We start from the raw sequence: 20,956 nt of genomic DNA, 5'->3' as shown, positions 1-20,956 counted from the left end.
TATCATATCTAGGCCTCACATAATTTTATAAAATTCTATCAAGTCTCCCCGCAACCTCCGGCATTCCAGAGAAAACAATCCAAGTCAGTCCAAACCTTTCCCTGTAGCCTGCCTTTGTTCTTTCTGAGGAAATGCAACAACTCACATTTCTTAGCATGATATTTCATCCGGCACATGCCTGTCCATTCCTCCAGATTTGTGCATCCACTCTAAATGCATTGCTTTACTTCTTACAGTTCACTCTACCTAGAAGTCTGTTCTGTTATTCTGTCTGTTATTGACAATTGTCCACTATAACCAAGTGAGAGATTCTCTCCAACCTCCTTGCCGTCACTCCGTGAAACAACACGTTTTCAAATACAAAGTTCCTTTTAACAAGTTAATAATGTTTTTTTATTATTGCTAGCAAAAAATACTAAAGGCTGTTTGATACATTGTTTAATCGAGTTAAGTGTGCCATGTCAAATCCAATGCCATGTCAATTTCAATGCCTTGTCAATTTCAATGCCTTGTCAATTTCAATGCCATGTCAATTTCAATGCCTTGTCAATTTCAATGTCTTGTCAATTTCAATGCCTTGTCAATTTCAATGCCTTGTCAATTTCAATGCCTTGTCAATTTCAATGCCATGTCAATTTCAATGCCTTGTCAATTTCAATGCCTTGTCAATTTCAATGCCTTGTCAATTTCAATGCCTTGTCAATTTCAACGCCTTGTCAATTTCAATGCCTTGTCAATTCCGATGCCGTGTCAATTCCAATGCCCAGTAAATTTCAATAGGCTTTTCAGTGTTTGTTCTTAAAGAGGCAGTACGCAATAACCAAAATCCAGTCTAAAGAGGTCTGTAACAAAGAGGTGTATGAAGGAACTGCAGATGCTGGTTTACACCGAAGATAGACACAAAATGCTGGAGTAACTCAGCGGGTCAGGCAGCATCCCTGGAGAAAATGAAAAGGTGAGGTTTTGGGCCGAGACCGTTCCTCAGTCTGAAGAAAGGCCTCGACCCGAAACGTCACCTATTCCATTTCACCAGAGACGCTGCCTGACCCACCGAGTGAATCCAGAATTTTGTGTATGTAATAAGGAGGGTTTACTTTAATTCACTATCCTTCTGAACTGTGCTTTGTTGACTCTGGAACACAATGTGGGTTACTGACTGCAGAATGCCCAAACTCTGACCTGTTTTTGTGGCCATAGTCTCTAAGTTACATTTCTGCCTCTGCTTGTTTCTCAAGGTATTGATGGTGGGGAGTTCAGCAAATGAAATGCAACGAGATGCAAAGAGGAAGTGGGGTGGCACAATGGCGCAGCGGTAGAGTTGCTGCCTTACAGCGCCAGAGACGTACGTTTGATCTTGACTACAGGTGCTGTCTGTAGGGAGTTTGTACATTCTCCCTGTGACCGCATGGGGTTTCCCCGGGTCCTCCCACATTCCTTAGACGTACAGGTTTTTAGGTTAATTGGCTTTGGTAAAATTGTAAATTATCCCTAATGGGTAGGATAGTTTTAGTGGGCGAGGTGATCGCTGGTCAGCACGGATCTGTTTCAGTGTAGGAAAGAACTGCAGATGCTAGTTTAAATCAAAGATAGATACAAAATGCTTGAGTAACTCACCGGGACAGGCAGCATCTCTGAAGAGAAGGAATGGGTGATGTTTCGGGTCGAGACCCTTCTTCAGACTTCAGCCAGGGGAATGGGCGGGACAGAGAGAGAATGTAGTCGGAGACAGTAAGACTGGTGGGAGAACTGGGAAGGGGGAGGGGATGGAGAGAGAGGGAAAGCAAGGGCTATTTGAAGTTAGAGAAGTCAATGTTCATACCGCTGGGGTGTAAGCCACCCAGGCAAAATATGAGTTGCTGTTCCTCTGACAATGGAGGAGGCTCAGGACAGAAAGGTGAGATTGTGAACGGGAGGGGGAGTCAAAGTGTTGAGCAACCGGGAGATCAGGTAGGTTAAGGCGGACTGAGCGGAGGTGTTCAGCGAAACGATCGCCGAGCCTGCGCTTGGTCTCGCCGATGTACAGGAGTTAACACCTGGAACAGCGGATACAGTAGATGAGGTTGGAGGAGGTGCAAGTGAACCTCTGCCTCACCTGGAAAGACTGTTTGGGTCCTTGGATGGAGTCGAGGGGGGATGTAAAGGGACAGGTGTTGTATCTCCTGCGGTTGCAGGGGTAAGTATCTGGGGAGAGGATGGTTTGGGTGGGAGCGACTTGACCAGGGAGTTACAGAGGGAACATTCTCTGCTGAAAGCAGAAAAGGCTGGTGACGTGAAGACGTGGCCAGTAGTGGGATCCCGTTGGAGGTGGCGAAAATGTTGGAGGATTATATGCTGTTTATAAGAAATGAATGAATAAGTTTATTGGCCAAGTATTCACATACAAGAAATTTGCCTTGGTGCTCCGCCCGCATGTGACAACATGATATACAGACAGTTAGGAATGACACATAAAACATTAAAACATGATATGCCTGTTTCTGTGCTGTATCTTTAGACTTTAAAGTCTGAATGGTGAGACTCTCCTCTGTTGGAGATGCCCATTACCTGGGCATTGGTCTGTGGCAGGGCTGGCATGTGCTGATGTGCCACAATGCTGAGAACAATACTCTGTGTTGCCACCTTTGCTCTATCTATTGTACTTGAGTTTGACTTGATTGTATTTATGTATAGTATTGTCTGGACTGATTGGATAGCAAAGCTTTTCACTGTGTACCTTGGTGCATGTGACAATAACAAACCGAAACCTAAATCTAAACCTAGATACTGTCCAGTAATTCAAATCTAAAGAAGGATACCAACTTGAAACATCACCTAATCATGTCCTCCAGAGATGCTGCTTGACTCACAATTACTGAAACAGTTTGTGTCTCTTTGCTACTTATCAAGTGTCATTATATTTGGAGCCTAGTAGACTCTAGAAGGGCCAATACTGAGTAGTTTAGTTAGTTCAGAGATACAGTGTGGAGACAGTCCATGCCGACCAGCAATCACCATTAAGGGCCTGTCCCACTGAACGAGGTAATTCAAGAGCTCTCCCGAGTTTAAAAAGAAATCAAACTCGTGGTAAGCACGTAGAATGTACGTAGCAGGTACGTTGGAGCTCGGGGATGCCTCTCAGCGGCTCGTAACGCTAACGGCGGGTACTCAGGAAACGCGGTAAGCTCGTGAAGACTCGTGAAGATTTTTCAACATGTTGAAAAATGTCCACGAGAGCTCCGAGTACCTACGAGCGGCTATTACCGTAAATCTCCGAGTTCGAATCAGGGGAAACTCGGGGAGAACATTTGAATTAGCTCGCACAGTGGGACAGGCCCTTTACACTAGCTCTCTCCTACTCATTTGGGAGAATTTACAGAAGCCAATTAAGCTACAATCCTGAACGTCTTTGGAATGTGGGAGGAAACCGGAGCACCCGGAGAAAATCGACGCAGGTCACGGGGGAGAACGAACAAACTCCGTAAGGACAGCACCCGTAGTCAGGATCGAACCCGGGTCTCTGGCGCTGTGAGGCAGCAACTCTACCGCTGCGCCACCGTGCCGAAATGTTGCTTGATTTAACAGTTGATGATACTTTGCTGATAGTTGAGTCTGAGAAGCTAATAATTAGCCAGATTCAGTTTATGAGCAGGATATATTTCTACTTTGTCAGACAGCTCCCCAAAACACTTCATGACCTACCTTCAAGAATGGCTCCTGGTTCTTTAACACAAACACACACATCATACTTAAAATCATTACATTTCATTGAACGGTGCAGCTTTCTCTGTGATAGCATTGTCAACCATAATAACTAGCGTCTCCATGGCATCTTTAATGTAACAACGCATCTCAAGGCAATTCGCAAGAGCATTATCAAATAAAAATTGTGTCGGGCTATTTACGGGGATATTAGTTATATAACCAGAAACTTGTCAAAAGAGGCAGGATTTAAGCAACTACTTAAGGGAGAAAGAGAGGTTACTGGATCTGGTGAGCAAATCCTAGCACTTAGGTCTCAGCAGATGCAGTACAACCATCAGTAGAGGAGTGGTTATATTGAGGGATCGTCAGATCAGACGCACGCAGAGAAATCCCTTGGCCTGCAGAGCTGGAGGAGATAAGTGCCACAACGATAGAGGAGCTGCCATTCAGCGCCAGAGACCCGGGTTCGATCTTGACCTCAGGTGCTGTCTGTACGGAGTTTGTACGTTCTCCTTGTGACCACATGGGTTTTTTCCGGATGCTCCGGTTTACCCCCACATTCCAAAGACGCGCAGATTTTTAGGTAAATTGGTTTCTGTAAATTGTCCTTAAGTGTTTAGAATAGAATTAGTGCAAGAGTGAGCACTGGTCAGCGTGGACTCGGTGGGCCAAATGCTCGGTTGACGCAATGTATCTCCGAAACTAAACAAAACTAAACAAAACTAAATACACCCGAGCGGTATGAAAATTGATTTCTCCAATTTCAGGTAGTCCTTGCTTTCTCCCTCCTTCCCCTCCCCTTCCCAGCTCTCCCACAGCCTACTGTCTCCGCCTCTTCATTTCTTTTTCCTGCCCTCCCCCCCACATCAGTCTGAAGAAGGGTCTCGACCCGAAAAGACGCCTATTCCTTTGCTCCTCAGATGCTGCCTCACCCGCAGAGTTTCTCCAGCATTTTTGTCTAAACTACCAGGAAGATGAGTGGAAGGGTTCTGACCCGAAACGTCACTCATCCTTTTTCTCCAGAGATGCTGCCTGATCCACTGAGTTACTCCAGCACTTTGTGTCTATCAGGAAGGTGAGGTCGGGTTGGGGGTTGCGGTAAGGATGAGAGTCTTAAAGTTGAGATTTTGTTCATTTAGAAATCAGTGAAGATTAGTGATCAGTAGGGCTGAGTAGTGACAGGGTCGAGAATCAGGTATTACTCATTGGGTATTATTAAAGCGGAAGATAGACACAAAATGCTGGAGTAACTCAGCGGGACAGGCAGCATCTCTGGAGAGATGGAACGGGTGATGTTTAAACCAGCATCTGCAGTTCCTTCCTACACATTATTAAAGCGGAGATTGAGCGGTTCTTGATTAGTTCCGGTGTCAAGGGTTATGAGGAGAAGGCAGGAGCATGTGGTTTGGAGGGAAAATAGATCAGCCATGATTGAATCCAGTGCCTAAAGGGCCTGTCCCATGAGCATGCGACTTGCATGCGGCAAGCGCGACCAAACTGGAAGCGGGGGCCGCGCGGAGTTCGAGCGAAGTCCGCGAGAAGTTCGCGCTTGACGTACGCCATCAAGACGCTGCGTACTGCGTCGAGACGCTGCGCACGCCCGTCGATGCAGTGCGTACGGCGTCGAGGCGGCTGCGTGCCGGCAGGCCGTTGCCGCGCGGAATTTTCGAACACGGTCAGTCTTTCGGAGCCCCACGTGATGTCGGGACCAGCTCCGCACAACTCCATACGGCTCCGGCGATCGAAGTGGGACCGGCCCCACGAGGCCGTACGGCTCAAGCGACCACATTAGGTCGCGCTTGCCACATGGAGTTGCATGCTCGTGGCACAGGCCCTTTATGGTCTCATAAATCAGGATGCTGTCCTTAGAATGGCCCCAGGTTTACAGAGGCTGGAATAGGAAGGGTGTCTGTCAGTGCCTGGGGCTAATGAAGTCTGAATGGTAGTTAAGTTAGTTTAGTTTAGTTTAGATTAGTTTAGTTTAGTTTAGTTTGATTTATATGTAGAAACAAATAAGCGGGTTTCTACCAAAGATAAGCACAAAGTGCTGGGGTAACTCAGTGGGTCAGGCAGCATCTCTGGAGAAAAAGGATGGGTGATGATGTTTCGGATCCGGACCCTTCTTCAGACATACTTCAAAGACCATGGACACCCTGGCCACACTCTCATTTCACTCCTGCCATCGCAACAGCTTCTTCCCAACAACTTGAACACTACAAACACCAACTAAACTGAACAAAGGACTTCCTTTGGTTACACTAAAGAATTGGGTATTTTTTGCACGAGTGTTGGCATTATTAATTCTATTTGTTTACTTTATGTTATCTATGAGTATTGTGTTTATGGGCCTATTGTGCTGCTGCAAGTAGGAATGACATTCTTTCATTGTCAGTACAAGTTTAGAAGGATAAGGTGGGACCTCATTGAAACTTACCAAATAGTGAATGAGGATTTTTACCATTAGTGATAGAGTCTAGGATGAGAGAGCACAGCATCAGAATAAAAGGACGTAGCTTTTGAAAAGAGATGAGGAGGAATCTCTTTAGTCAGAGGGTGGTGAATCTGTGGAATTAATTGCCACAGATGGCTGTGGAGGCCAAGTCAATGGATATTTTTAAGGCTGAGGTTGACAGATTCTTGATTAGTAAGGGTGTCAGGGGTTATGGGGAGTAGGCAGGAGAATGGGGTTGAGAGGGAAAGATAGATCAGCCATGATTGAATGGCGGAGTAGACTTGATGGGCCGAATGGCCTAATTCTGCTCTTAGAACTTATGAACATGTGACAATTAAACACTTGTCGCTTGACTCTCTTAAGCCCTGAGGAACAGCATCTCATTAAGCCACGATTCACAATACAATGTTCCAGACTCAATCCAAGTTCAGCCATCAACCAGGCCAGGATCACAACTCACATTTCTGTTAATCTGTGGTAACAAGAAGCTGCAGATGCTGATTTACAAAAAAAAAGCACAAAGTGCTGGAGCTACTCAGCAGGTCAGGCGGCATCTCTGGAGAACATGGGTAGGTGACCTTCCGGGTCAGGACCCTTCTTCAGTCACCTAGCCATGTTCTCCAGAGATGCTGCCTGAACCGCTGAGTTACTCCAGCACACCGTGTAACTTTTATTATTCCATCTCTTTTCCCTTTTCTCTTTACTCCGCTGGCAGTTTCAGATTTCAGTTGCTTCCTCCTGTTCACATCTTTGTCAAACAGACTGCAGCGCCTATAGTTTACTCTCTGTATTGCTGTTCAATAAGGCAGTTAACAAAATGCTACTTCCAACAAACCGAGCTTTATTGAAGGTGACCCGCACTGATCTAAGTGCAATGGCTGACATTGTAATGTATCAGAGTCATACGGCCTTGTTCTGCAAAGTTTTATGTTGACTCAAGAGAGTGTAATGCCAAAGACCCGGGTTCGATCCTGACTACGGTTGCTGTCTGCCTGTTTGTATGCTCTTTCCGTGACCGCATGTGATTTCTCTGGGTGCTCCAGTTTCCTCAAACACTCCAAAGACAAACAGGTTTGTAGGTTAAGTGGCTTTGGTAAAATTGTAAATTCTCCCTGGCGTGTGTCGGACAGTGTGAATTGCTGGACGGGGCGGACCGAAGGGCCTGATTCCACGCTGTGTCTCTAAACTAAACTAAATGTTGTAATCTTAGGCAAAGCACAAGGTGGTGGGACAGTTTGATTGTCATCTGGGTGCATCTACTGTAGCACTAATGTTTAATACAAAGCCAGCACATACTACACAGAAGTGAACGGGTAAGATCATCTCTAACCCCTCTCAACCTGGCCACAAACTCTTTGAATCACTTCCCTCTGAAAGTGACTCCGGACTGTCAAAGCTGCCACAGCCAGACATAAAAACAGCTTTTTCTCCACGAACAGTAGCTCTACTCAATAAGCAAAAATCTGTACTCCTTTCGTTCTGGTATTTTAGTTAATTCACATGTTTAATCGATAATGTTTTATTATTAATGTTTAATGTTTTATGTGTCATTCCTAACTGTCACTGTATGTCATGTTATCACTTGTGGGTGGAGCACCAAGGCAAATTCCTTGTATGTGAATACTTGGCCAATAAACTTAATCATTCATTCATTCTTCTTGATTTAATGTGGCTTTTCCACCCAGTTCCACCGCAGTCACTAATCCCCTGTCCCACTTACGTGTCCTTGGCACGTTAATTACGCGAACTCATGGTCGCGTTGAGTTCATGCGTCCGTGCCTTCATGCGTCCGCACAGCCGTCTGGAGCGCGTGACGTAATTTGAAGATGAACACAAAATGCAGGAGTAAGTCAGCGGGACCGGCAGCATCTCTGGAGAGAAGCAATGGGTGATGTTTCTGGTCGAGACCCTACTTCAGTCTGAAAGAAGGGTCTTGACCCGAAACGTCATCCATTCCTTCTCTCCAGAGATGCTGCCGATCCCGCTGAGTTACTCTTGCATTTTGTGTCTATCTTCAATTTTCTTGGCCCTGCTCTGGGAGTAGAAGTGGGGGCGGATCCGGACCGCAACGGCCGTGAACCCCAAGCCGAGTTCAGCGATCGTTTGCCTGCTTCTGCTACTGTTGGGGGTGAGACATTGTGTCGCGCCAGGGTCTTGGGCCTGTCCCACTTTGGCCGTCAGTTACGCGACAGGCCGGTGGTGCGCGAAGATTTCATTCGCTACAAATTTTTGGAGAGCCGCGCGATACCGCTCGCAACTCCATACCCCTCCGCGCTTCTCAGTGGGACCGGCCCCGTGTGGCCACATGATGCTCATGCGCCTCAAAGCGATGTCGAGGTCGCGTAATTTGCGTGCCAAGGACACGTAAGTGGGACAGGGCCTTTAGTTTCTCCTGGTCTCCAGCCGATCACACACTTCGCCTTTGCTCTTTCCATCCATTCAGCGATTCTCTCTACAGCTTTGGACTTGTACCTCTCCCCACATATAGTCAGAGTTTGAGTTTAGTTTTATTTGCATGAAGTGTATGGTCACGTGTACCGAGGTACAGTGAAAAGCTATTGTTCCATGCTAACCGATCAGCGGAAAGACTATACCGGATTACAATCGAGCCATTTACAGTGTACAGATACATGATAAGGGAATAACATGATAATGTTTAGTGCAAGATAAAGTCCAGTAAAGTCCGATCAAAGACAGTCAGTCCGAGGGTCTTCAATGAGGTAGATAGTAGCTCAGGATCGCTCTCTAGTTGTTGAAAGGATGTTGATATACTGAGTTTGATTAGGGTAATAAAAGCAAGGGGGCACACATCACAAAAACAGGCCCTTCAGCCCAACTTGCCCATGCCAACCAAGATGCCCCATCTAAGCTAGTCCCATTTTCCCGCATTTGGTCCATATCCCTCTAAACCTTTTATATCTGTGTACCTGGCCAAGTGTCTTTTAAATGCTGTTGTAGTACCTGCCTCAACTATCTCCTTTAGACTTTACTTTTGGCTTTACAGATACAGCATAGAAACAGCCCCTTCTGTCCACTCTTTCGTAAAGCAGCACCTGCAGTTCCTTGTTTCTACAGAGTGGTGCACTTTGTGGTCCGAACATCTCCACAAGTTCACGTTATAGGAGTACAATTAGGCCATTCGGCCCATCGAGTCTACTCCACCATTCAATCATGGCTGATCTCTGCCTCCTAATCCTATTTTCCTGCCTTGTCCCCATAACCCTGGACACCCGTTCTAATCAAGAATTTGTTTTTTCTCTGCCTTAAAAATATCCAACGATGGCCTCCACAGCCCTCAGTGGCAATGAGTTCCACAGATTGACTACCCTCTGACCAAAGAAGTTCCTCCTCACCTCCTTTGTAAAAGAGCGCCCTTTAATTCTGAGGCTATGTCCTCTGGTCCTAGACTCTCCCACTGGTGGAAACACCCTCTCCACATCCACTCCATCTATGCCTTTCATTATCCTATGAGTTCGGCTAATGAATGACAAAGAATGGCTAATTGCATGAGCAAGCGGTGGCCCTGGAACTGTAGCCGGTGGCTTCAAGAGGGATCTACAACCCGTGCCATTCATTTGCACGTGTGCTTTGAAGATATGAAAAGGTTATCGCTTTAAACCCGGGGACTTATTTGATTGTGTTCGTGTCAGGTCGTGGAGTTTGAGGGGAATGTAAAAAGCTGCCAAAAAAATGTGTGCCGGGGATATCTCTGACAAGCAGTAAGGATTTAAGTAACTCCTCAACATCGCAGGGACATGTGCAAAACGAGTTGGCGATTCCGTGCAAACATTCCGTGTTCCCGGGAGGATGAATCCCAGGGCAACGTTCGCAAAGCACCGAACATAAGGAGCTGACCTTGAATTTTCATGACAATAACTGAAAGACGGTGGTGGGGAGGTGGGTTTGAGGATTATACCGACAGCTCAAAGGAGCCTTATAATGTGTTGGAAGGGACTGCAGATGCTGGTTTAAACCGAAGATAGACAGGGGAAAAGCTGGAGTAACTCAGCAGGACAGGCAGCATCTCCCGAGGAAAGGAATAGGTGACGTTTCGGGTCGAGACACAAAGCATCTTAGATAGTCACAAAGTGCTGGAGTAACTCAGCGGCTCCGTCTGAAGAAGGGTCTCGACGCTGTTCCTTTTCTCCAGCGGTGATGTCTGACCCGCTGTGTTTACTCCAGCTTTTTGGGCCTGTCTTTTGCCATACAATGTGACGCTGCACCTTTCAGTATCAGCAACGTTATCTCACACGAGGCATAAAGGCACAGGGGACAATGGAATTAGAGCAAGGGAATTATCTGCCATGTCAGGATTTTTATTATCCTCTCAACCTGCCTGGTGCCTTGAGCTTTTATTATACAGAGGATGAATACGAGCAGTTCAACTCTGAAAACCAGCTTATACGTCGACAACAAAGTGATATGTGACAGTTCCAATGCCACCGACTTGAGTATTCCAGCAATTTAATGAATAAGAAGAAAATCATTTGAATTTGCAGTTTCATTTGATTTGTGATTGTGATATTTAAATTTATTTAGATTTGCACGATTTAAGATGACATGACTTTGGGGCACATGGATTATTTATGCACAGCTTCCTCTCTGGGAGGTTGGGCGGGTGGGTGAACTGTACAACAACGAGAAAGATGAATTCCATCAACATTTATATGGTGCATCAACAGGACTTTGTGAAATCTAAAATGCTTTACTATTAGTGGATTGCCATCTGCAGTATAAACATTTTATTGGTGAGTTGGTGAATAAGGCAAAGCATTATGTGCACTTTGAATGAAAGCCTACTTTTTGGTCGTGTGATCAATGTTGATGTGTAGGAAGGAATCGCTGGTTGCTGGTTTAAACCGAAGATAGACACAAAATGCTGGAGTAACTCAGCGGGACAGGCAGCATCTCTGGAGAGAAGGAATGGGTGACGTTTTGGGTTGAGTCCCTTCTTCAGACTGATGTCAGGGGATAGGGGGATACATAGATAAGGAAGTGCAAGGTGTGAAAACATGATGAAGGGAATGGAAATGTTGACGCCAGCACAAGGCTTCTGATGAAAGGACACTGATTGCACGGTGGCACTGCGATAGAGTTGCTGCCTCATCGTGTCAGAGACCCGTGTACGATCCTGACAACAGGTGCCATCAGTACAGAGTTTGTACGTTCTCCCCGTGACCGCGTGGGTTTTCTCCGGGTGCTCCAGTTTCCTCCCACACTACAAAGACGTGCAGGTCCGTAGGTTAATTTGGCTTTGGTAAAAATTGTAAATCGTCCCTAATGTGTAGGATAGTGCTAGTGTATGGGGTTCGCTGGTCAGCGTGGACTCGGTGGGCCGAATGGCCTGTTTCAACGCTGTATCTCTAAACAAATGAAATTAATTAAACCAAATGAAATTAATTGATTGATTGAAAGATACCTCATGGAGAGAGGCCTTAGGTACGCACCAACCATCGATCGCCCATTCACAATAGTTCTGTTATCCCTCTTTCTCATCCACACTGGGAGACTGTGCAAGTTCCATGCAGACAACGCCCGAGGTCAGGATCAAACCCAGGTCTCTGGTTTCCCCCCCCACATCTCAGAGATGTGCGGGTCTGCAGTTAATTGGCCCCCTGTAAATTATTTCCCAGTGTGTGTAGGGATTGGATGCAAAAGTGGGAAGACATAGATCCAGTGTGAACGGGTGATCGATAGTCGGCCTGGGCTCGGTGGGCCAAAGGGCCTGTTTCCGAGCTGTTTCTTTCAATCAATCAACCAACTGCATCCCAAAAGTGGCCAACGCCAGCAACGGCACAGCGGTAGAGTTGCTGCTGCCTCACAGCGCCAGAGACCCGGGATTGATCCTGTCTGTGTGGAGTTTGCACATTCTCCCCGTGGCCGTGTGGGTTTTCCCCGGGTGCTCCGTTTCCCCTCACACTCCAAAAGACGTTTACAGGTTAATTGGTTTCTGTAAATTGTACATTGTCCCTAGTGTGTGTAGGATGGTATTAGTGTAACGGGGTGATCGGTGGTCGGCGCGGACTCGGTGGGCTGAAGGGCTTGTTTCCACTCTGTGTCGGTAAAGTAAACCAAACTAAACACCAGCACATGCACAAGAGTAGTTCAGCGAGAGTTTGTTTCCATCGATAGTCGCTGAGAGAGACCGGGGAAATGGTTTGATGAATGCCGTGTTAAATAATTCAAGATTGTGTGTGAATGCTTGTTTCTACAGAGGCGCCAAGCGGTTTTATGATGTCGAAAAATGACTGTGGACTGTGTTTTTTTTTCCTCAATAAAATACTCCTGTTTAAATAGCCCACAAACACATCCTCAAGGAGCCGTTGTCAATGATTCACAAAGCTGATTTTGTAGTGTAAGCATTTTTTGTGTGCTGTGGGTCTGAAGTAAACATCTGACAGGATGAACCCCTTGTTAAAATGAATCCTTCCCGACACCTGAATCGAATCTCTTTCATCTCACTTAAGAAACCATTAGTTTGAGCTCCATTCTACGATTAATATTTTCTACGGATACGACGGAGGTCAGGACTCGCGGCTGCCAACTGCTTGGATGGAGGATATAAAAAGTACTTATTAACGGTTGACAAGGCTGCAAAGCAGCCTCTTCTCTTGATGTAAGCCTTCAGTTCCTGATAACACAAATCCGACTCATTAGGAAAGGCATCTAAACAGCAGCCGATGTTCCGAGCAGCAATTGCCCTCGCCGTTTGATCTCTAAGTTCCAAAAGCACTGCTCGGGGCAGTGGCACAATCCACCCGGCAGCTGTCAGAGGGACCTGTTACTGCCGCTCCCTCACGATCTGCTCTCATTACCCTGCAACCTTTAGGCTTTGCGGTAATGAGCGAGTACATTGGCAGAACTCAAATGCTCTGACAATCCTCTAGGACTCTCATTATCGTTTTATAAAGAGAAATAAATAGTTTTTGACAATTTCCCTTCTTGGTTTCCCTTTGTATTTATATATATCTGTGTGTGTGTATAGTCAAGAGTGTTTTTATTGTCATACTAGACTAAGTTCACACAGGAGGGCTGGTCCCACAACGCAATATTCCACCTCTCCACCAATTCCAATATTGCTGGCCAGTGGGGGGGGGCTTTCTGGAGCACTAGTATGGGTGTTGCGGACCGAAGAGACTGGTTTCCAGAGGGCTATTAAGGACATTGTGGGGCAAATGGATTCTTGGGCTGGCAGCTCAGTCACTCAGGCCTGGTGGGCTGGCAGCTCAGTCACTCAGGCCTGGTGGGCTGGCAACTCAGTCTCTCCGGCCCGGTGGGCTGGCAGCTCAGTAACTGCCAGAAATTCTGCCCAAAACATGTGAGAGACGCTGTGAGAGAGAAGGGGGAGAGGGTAGAGAATCAATTTTTGACATTTTTCATCTTTTTCTGCAGATCACCACAATGAAGGAAAGTCTGCCTGAAGGGAGGGAGTAAAATACTGGGGTGAGGTTTAATACTTGCAGGGGAATACTTACTGATGGGCCGAAGGGACTCTTCCTGGGATAGTACAGGCCTGATGGGCTGAAGGGGCTCTTTTAAAATCAAATCAGAGTGAAATCTCAGTGAAAGGCGCTTTTACTGGAATTTTTCCTGGCCTGGCACGGGCCTTTTGGGCCAAAATGCTCCTGGGCTATTACGGGCATTTTGGGCAAAAGGTACTGGTTTCTCGGCAATAGAGGCCTTGCGGGCCGAAATTATTGGTTTTAGGCAGGCCAAACAACTCATTTCATTTCCTTTTCATTTCAAACACAGGGTAGGCCGAACAGCTCATTGCATTTTCATTTAATTTCTAATTCCATTGCAATTTCAAGCACAGGGCAGGCTGAACAGCTCATTGCATTTTAATTTCATTTCCATTGTCATTGCGTTTTCAAGCACAGGGCAGGCCAGGCCGAACAGCTCATTGCATTTTCATTTAACTTCTATTGACATTGCAGTTTAAAGCACAGGGCAGGCCAAGCCAAACAGCTGATTGCATTTTCACTTCACTTCCATTGCCATTGCAGTTTCAAGTACAGGGCAGGCCAAACAACTCATTTCATTTTCATTAAGGGCTAACAAATCATTTATTGCAAGTACGTTGCAGACTCACTGTTCAGTTGATTCACAGCCTAGAATGAGAGTCGTGGCCTCTCTCTCGTGATCTTGCAGAGTGACTGGGTCATGTTCAGGCATCCAAGGTTTTCTAGTCATGACCCCCCCCTCCCCCCCCCCCCAAAAGGGGCGTTACTTTAATTGCTGTGATTGACAGGTGAGAGGATCTCAAGGTTTTTTAAACACTCATAACTTTTGTATTTTTCATTGATGGGAAAAATCCTCGGGGCCTGTTCAGCAGAAGAGGAGTGTGAGTAAGATGGCCAAAAATCATAGTGATATATGATAGTGTTTTTTTTTAAATCTATATACAGCACAGACAGGAAGTGGTCAAGAAGAGATTTTTAATTATATAGATAATTGACTCCAGCATCTTCCCTACCACCGATATCAGGCTAACAGGTCTATAATTCCCTGCTTTCTCTCTCCCGCCTTTCTTAAAAAGTGGGATAACTTTCGCTACCCTCCAATCCACAGGAACTGATCCTGAATCTATAGAACATTGGAATATTCAAAGATAATCAAATGCTGATTCATTACTGGTTCGAAGCAGTAAATTCATTATATCATTGCATCAGTGTATATTTAGTTTAGCTTATTGTCAGGTGTAACGAAGTACAGTGAAAAGCTTTTTGTTGTGTGCTATCCACTCAGCCGTAAAGACAATGCAGGATTACATTCAAGCTGTCCACAGTGTACAGATACAGGATAAAAGGAATAACGTTTGGTGCAAGATGCCACCATGGGTGGCGCAGAAGTAGAGTTGCTGACTTACAGCGCCAGTGACCTCTGTTCAATCCTGACTGTGGGTGCTGTCTGTATGGAGTTTGTAAGTTCTCCCTGTGACCACGTGGGTTTTCTCTAGGAGCTCTCGTTTCCTCTGACACTCCAAAGATGTACAGGTCTGTAGGCTAATTAGCTTTGGTAAGAATTGTAAAGTGTCCCTAGTGTGTGTAGGGTAGTGTTAGTGTACGGGGTGGGCCGAAGGGTCTGTTTCTGTGCCGTCTCTCTAAACTGAACTAAGCTAAAGAGAGAGACTGGGACCGAGAAAATGAGACAGAGGGACAGATAGAGAGTGTGAGTGAGTGAAAGAGTGACAGAGAGAGAGAGTGAGAGGGAGAGAGACTGAGGGAGTGAGTGAGGGAGTTAAGAGTGAGTGAAGACAAGTCGGTGAGAGAGAGAGAGGGAAAGTGAAGGAGATGGTGAGAGAGTGAGTGAAAGTGAGTGTGGGATAGAGCGAGAGAAAGGAGAGATGGAATGTGCGATAGGGAGAGAGGGAGAGGGAGAGGGAGAGAGAGAGAGAGAGAGAGAGAGAGAGAGAGAGAGAGAGAGAGAGAGAGAGAGAGAGAGAGAGAGAGAGAGAGAGAGAGATGATTTGATGCTCAATTTTCTTTGAATGTTGTCTACAGACAGATATTATCCTGTCAATTTGAAATGGGATGACAGTTGCAATGTATCAGGAAGGGAATGTGCAATGAATGCATTAAATGTTCTTCCAAAGTTGTGGATGGTGTTGATATCTGGATGAGGATCATCAGTCATGGATGAATGGTTTACAGAAAAGGACACAAAGTGCTGGAGTAACCCAATGGGTCAGGCAGCATCACTGGAGAACATGGAGAGGTAACGTTTCAGGTCGGAACCCTTCTTCACGCTGGTTGTAGTGGCGAGGGGTTGGGGGAAGAAGGCTAGGGGAGAGAGGAAGGGCAGGGCAAAGCGTGGCAGGTAATACGTGGACACGGGCGAGGAGGGTTTTGATAGCCAGATAGTCGGAATACAGGACGGGGATTAAAACAGGTGTGAGACAAACTGTGTAGGAAGGAACTACAATGCTGGTTTAAAGAAAGTAAATTCAATGCTAGCATTTATATCAAGAATACAAAAACAGAGATGTAATGCTGAGGCTCTATAAGGCGCTGGTCAGACCACAATTTGAGTACCCCATGTCTGAGGAAGGATATGCTGGCTCTGGAGAGGGTCCAGAGGAGGTTTAGAAGAATGATCCCAGGAATGAGTGGGTTAGCATATGATGAGCATTTAACAGCACTGGGCCTCTACTCGCTGGAGTTTAGAAGGTTGAGGGAGGACCTCATTGAAACCAAAAGAATAATGAAAGGCACAGACAGAGTGGATGTGGAAAGATGTTTCCACTGGTGGGAGAGTCCAGGACCAGAGGCCACAGCCTCAGAATTAAAGGGCGCTCTTTTAAAAAGGAGATGAGGAGGAACTTCTTTAGTCATTAGGTAATTAATCTGTGGAACTCATTGCCACAGAGGGCTGTGGAGGCCAAGTCAGTGGATATTTTTAAGGCAGAGATAGACAAGTTCTTGATTAGAACGGGTGTCAAGGGTTATGGGGAGAAGGAAGGAAAATGCGATTAGGTGGCAGAGATCAGCCATGATTGAATGGCGGAGTAGACTCGATGGGCCGAATGGCCTAATTCTACTCCTATAACTTGTGAACGTGAAGTCAGCAGGTCAGGCACCATCTCTGGAGAAAAGGAATAGGTGATGTTTGGGGCTGTGTCCCTTCTTCAGACTGAGAGTCAAGGGGAGAGGGAAACTAGAGGTTTAGTTTAGAGATGCAGCACGGAAACAGGCCCTTCGGCCCCACGATCGCCACACAAAGGTTCAGAACAAATCAGAGTCGGCACCGATGACCAAGGAAAGGGTGGAGCTCATAATGGTCCATTGTTGGCTGTGGAAGAGGTGGTAATGAAGGGATATAAAAGACAAAAGGGTTGACGAGTTGGGAATTGTGAAGCCAGAGGAAGGAATGCTAATAGTGAAGGAAGAGGGTGACATTTGTAGTGGAGATTAATGGAAGATAATTGTTCACTATTATCTGTTGGTTCTTCAAGGACTGTTTCACATGGCTGCAGAGTGGTTTTTGCAACAGGACATTTTGAGCAGAGGATACCCAATGTAGGCAGTTTGAAAGAAAGCGAGTGTACAGATGCTGGCAGGCTCGGCAAGCTGTTTCACGCATGAAGCAGATATATTGGTTGTTAAAATCAGTCTAATTTCAGAACCATTGGGACTGAATGAGGGAGGTAATGAAACAAGTGCATCTGTGCGGGGCTCAGAGAGAAGTCCACTTTCCGAGCGGACGGTCAGGACCACTAGTATTGGACCTCCAGTGTGACTGAGCTCTCAATTCTGGGACCACATGGGATCCAAGGAGAGTTAGATGAATGGGTAGAAAATTGGCTTCATGGAAATAAGCAGAGGGTGATGGTGGAAGGTTTGCTTCTCGGACTGGAGTCCTGTGACTAGTCGTGTGCCTCAGGGTTCGGTGCTGAGTGCATTACTGTTTGTCATCTGTGTCAATGATTTGGATGAGAACATACAAAGTTATGTTTAGCAAGTTTGCAGATGACACAAAAGTGGGGTTGGTACTGTAGAGAGTGAAGGGTGTTGTCTGTACGGAGTTTGTACGTTCTCTCCGTGACCTGCGTGGGTTTTCTCTGGGTGCTCCCGTTTCCTCCCACACTCTAAAGACGTACAGGTTTGTAGGTTCATTGGCTTCGCTAAAAAATGTAAATTGTCCCTTGTGTGTGTAGGATAATGTGTGTAGGATGAGGTGACACTTGGACATTATAAGCATTTAAGCTGTGACCTATTTACCACAAGCCATTTGGATCTTCAACACAGTTGTGTCCCTTTTGCTTGTTCAATGTTTAGTTTTGTTTAGTTTAGTTTAGTTTAGAGATACAGCGCAGAAACAGGCCCTTCGGCCCACCGAGTCCGTGCCGACCAGCGATCCTCGCACATTAACACTATCCTGCACCCACTAGGGACAATTTACAAATATGCCAAGCCAATTAACCCTCAAACCTGCACGTCTTTGGCGGTCTTTCTCCAGGAGCCGAAGATCCTGGAGAAAACCCACGCAGGTCACGGGGGGAAACATCTAAACTTTGTAAAGATAAGCACCCGTAGTCAGGATCGAACCCGGAACTCCGGCGCTGTGAGGCAGCAACTCTACCGCTGCGCCACTTTCCTCGCATCTAAAAAATGTATTTCCCTTACAGGTTTCAGTAAGGGCACAGAAATGATCCACAAAACTCTCTCTGTAATCAAGGTGGAATGGGACCAGGATTACCGTGAGCTTAAAAGTAATACGAAAAGATGGTCATGAATGCAAAGAGGTAGGCAACTCCAGTGGGGACTGGAAATAGATCAAAAAGCCCCATGTTAAAGCTAAGGTAGACAAAAGTGCTGGAGAAACTCAGCAGGTGCAACAGCATCTAGGCAGCGAAGGAAATAGGCAACGTTTCGGGCCGAAACCCTTCTTCAGACTGATAGCGTGGGGGGGGCGGGGGGCGGGAAGAAGAAAGGAAGAGGAGGAGCCCGAGGGCTGAGGGACAGCTGAGAAGGGAAGGAGACAGCAAGGGCTACCCAAAATTGGAGGTCAATGTTCAAGCCGCTGGGGTGCAGACTGCCCAAGTGGAATATGAGGTGCTGCTCCTCCAATTTCCGGTGGTGCTCACTCTGGCCATGGAGGAGGCCTAGGACAGAAAGGTCGGATTTGAAATGGAAGGGAGAGTTGCTGAGCCACCGGGAGATCAGGTTGGTTAATGCGGACCGAGCGGAGGTGTTCGGCGAAACGAGCGCCAAGCCGACGCTTGGTCTCACCGATGTAGATCAGCTGACATCTAGAGCAGCGGATGCAATAGATGAGGTTGGAGGAGGTGCAGGTGAACCTCTGTCGCACCTGGAACGACTGCTTGGGTCCTTGAATGGAGTCGAAGGGGGGAGGTAAAGCGACAAGTGTAGCATCTCCTGCGGTTGCAAGGGAAAGTGCCTGGGGAGGGGGTGGTGCGGGTGGGAAAGGACAAATCAATCAGAAGGGAAAGCTAAGCGTTGCACTGGAATTTTGCCCAGTATTCATGTCTGTTTCCTGTTGTAAAACAGCAGAAAAGAAATGAATAAAGTCTGTCTTGTTAAAGATTGCATGTGCCTAAAATGTTATCCCCCAGTACGCGGCACAGTTCTGTATGTTCAGCACTTTGTAAACTAAGAAATATTTCCATTCATGTTAGACATTCTGGACAGTGGCTGCTGAACTGATGGCCACTTTACCTGACCCCTGCTGACTCACAAATGTTTTGCTGAACACCTCTGCCCAGTCCGCCTTGGCCTACATGATCTCCCGGTTGCCAAACACTTAAAGGGCCTGTCCCACTTTCACGACCTAATTCACGACCTCTGCCAAGTTTTCCCTTGACTCATACTCGCAGCATGGTCCGTCACGAGGTCGTAGGTAGGTCATGATGCTAGTCGTAGGTACTCGTGGTATCAAGTAGGTTGGGGCGTTTTTTCAACATGATGAAAAATGTCCACGAGTGAATTAGGTTGTGAAAGTGGGACAGGCCCTTAACTCTCCTCCCCATTCCCACACTGACCTTTCTATCCTGGACCTCCTCCGTTGTCAGAGAGAGGCCACACGCAAATTGGTGAAACAGCACTTCATATTTCGCTTGGGCAGCTTACAACCCAGCGGTATGAATCTTGATTTCTCTAACTTCAGGCAACTTTTGCATCCCCTCCCTCTCCGTCGCTCCCCCACCCTAGTCATCGTACTAGTTTCACTGTTGTCCTGTTGAGTTTCACTTTCACTAGCCCACAGCCAACAATGGACCATTGTGGGCTCCACCTTTCCTTGATTATCATTGCCTTTTGCATATCTTTCATTCATTTGTTTTATGTATGTCGGCTATGGGAATGGATCGGCCGACTCTGGCCGGGCCAGAGTTCCAGAGCCCTGGCCGCAGGGGGCAAATTCGACCCAGCCGATCTGGCTCGGAAATCCCAATGAGGTCAAGAGTGGCCGCGCCACCCGGCCTAGGCGCCACATTTTCGGGGGGACTTCCAAGTGCGCTCAAGTGAGGGTTCAAGTGCGCTCTCACAATTCTGTCTGGATTAAAGGAGGTGCCAGACAACTGGTTGCCGGAAAATCAGCGGTGGACTTGTGTAAAGTTACACGAGACACTGAGATATCGATTGGGTTGACAGGCAGAACCTTTTTGTTCGTAATCCGGAGTTTAGTTGGAGTCGTGGTGTTCAACAGCCTGATAGTCATTGGATAGGGAGATGCTCAGAATTCTTCTCTTGCATTTACATTTTGCTTTAGAATTTTATTTAGTTGAGGACTGCTTCACCAACAAGCAGTGCACTTATTTCATTTAAGCCTCGCCACAAATTAATGATCACTTCAGAATGAGTTGAATAAATATATTCCCTCAGTCAATGCAAGGAAACTTGTGTAGGAAGGAACTGCAGATGGTGGTTTACACCGAAGATAGCCACAAAATGCTGGAGTAACTCAGCGGGTCAGGCAGCATCTCTGGAGAGAAGGAATAGTTGACATTTTGGGTCGGGACCCTTTCTCAGACGTTCCGTCCAGAAATGTCACCTATTCCTTTTCTCCGGAGATGCTGCCTGGCCAGCATTTTGATGCTACTCCAGCATTTTGTGTCCATCTTCAATGCAGGGAAGCCTTCGATTCTGAAACTTAACAGAATCTAAAAATGGATTTCAGGCAGCGGCAATACAATCTAAATGGAGATGTTAGAAGATGCACAGTTCAGAAACTAAATCTCCTTTCCCCATGGTGTGGCACAGAAGTTGGTTTATATGTTATCCATTAATTCTGTTTTTATTAAGAGCAACAAGCCAGAAGGAATCAGTTCCCGACTGTGCTGCCGTCTGAGGTTCGAACTGGGAA

This window comes from Amblyraja radiata, chromosome 29 (assembly GCF_010909765.2).
Source record: "Amblyraja radiata isolate CabotCenter1 chromosome 29, sAmbRad1.1.pri, whole genome shotgun sequence".
Taxonomy (NCBI): domain Eukaryota; kingdom Metazoa; phylum Chordata; class Chondrichthyes; order Rajiformes; family Rajidae; genus Amblyraja; species Amblyraja radiata.
This window is presented reverse-complemented; position numbering follows the sequence as displayed.